Genomic DNA, 1,694 nt, shown 5'->3' on the forward strand with positions numbered 1-1,694 from the left:
AACTAAACCACTCTCAAACAACTATAATAATAAAAAATAAATCGATTATTAGTTATTTAATTTATTTTGAGAAATCTATATCTCAGGAACTATGTGACGTACAGATGTCTATGAGTACTCAAATTAAAGCTGGTTTAATATGCTATAAAAAAGTTTATGACCTTTACCTTCGTAGGAATAGTAGTTTTCATGATATTTGCTAAAATAAATTGATTTATAGTTGTTCCAACAATAAGTTAGATTTCATTTCAAAAACCATTGACGTACTGATGTCTCACTGAGCGCTCAAATTAAAGCTAGTTAAAATTAATACAAAAAAGTTAATAATGTTTATCTTTTATGATATTTGACAAAATAAACTCACAAAATGTTAATTTCTACTTGTTCATATAAAATGTTGGATTTTTGAAAAAATATATCTCTAGATCCATAAGACACACATATGTAAACCAACACTAAAAATAAAGGAAATTTAACTTACTATAAAGTAGTTTATGACACTTATCTCCGTAGGGGTAGTAGTTTTTATGATATTCACATATGAATATAAATTTGGCAAATGAAAATTTGTCCGAACAACTATTAATCAATTTATTTTAGCAAATTTCATGTAAACTATTAGTCCTACGAAGATAAACATTATAAACTGCTTTATAGCTAATTAAACTAGATTTAATTTGAGTGCTAATAGACATCTGTACGTCAAATGGTTTTTGAGATATAAATTTTTCAAAATAAATTCACTTAATTCTGATCTTTCAGTACGTCCCATACATACATTTTTCTGAAACGTTGCTTTTGTAAAAGCTATATCTCGAAAAATATTTAACGTAAATAACTCTATTAGGGCTCTTATTTTAGCAAATTTACTATTCTTTAAATGGCGTTCTCTTAGGTTTTCTTATGTTGTTCCTACTTTTTAAGATATAGAGCTTCGAATGAAAAATTATTATTTTTTATCGCTTTGAAACAGCCGCCATTTTTTATTCCTCCTACCTATACTTGGCAGACTCATCAATTTTGACTATTAATTATACATAGTTTTCATTGAAGTAATCAAACATTGGGGTGAGATAACTGCCTTTTTTCTCCTCCTGGGCTCTTGTACTATCTGTACGTCTAATGGTTCTTTATATATATTTCTTATTAATCAAATAATTCGTCCGAATAACTAGAGATCATCATTTTGAGAATTTATTCAGTCAAATATCATATCACCTACTACTCCTACAAAGATAAACGTCATAAACAACTTTATAGCACACTAAAACAGCTTTAAATTGAGTGTAATTGTCTTACGTCTTACATTTGTCAGTGCCTTTTTAATGGAATGTTGGTTTTAAAAAGCTATACCTCGGGAAATATTGAACATAAATAGCTCTTTTAGGGCTAATATTTTTGGAAATTTCCTTTTCTTTAAATGTGGTTCCCTTTGGTTTTCTATTGTTGCTGGTAGTTTTAAAGATACAGAGGTCCGAATGAAAATTTTTTTTAACTTTTGAGGCAGCCGCCATTTTGTATTATATCTTCCTATACTTGGCAGATCTGTGTATAACATGGTTCCTTAAATAATGATTCCCCACAATAAATTCACTAACCACTTATTTTCATTATATTCATTATTTCAGGAAATGCTGCTTCTTAAAAAACTGTATTTCGGGAACTATTGAACGTAAATAGCTCTATTAGGGATC

Source organism: Halyomorpha halys, unplaced genomic scaffold, assembly GCF_000696795.3.
Source record: "Halyomorpha halys isolate HHAL.00 unplaced genomic scaffold, Hhal_1.1 Scaffold446.1, whole genome shotgun sequence".
In the NCBI taxonomy this organism is placed as follows: domain Eukaryota; kingdom Metazoa; phylum Arthropoda; class Insecta; order Hemiptera; family Pentatomidae; genus Halyomorpha; species Halyomorpha halys.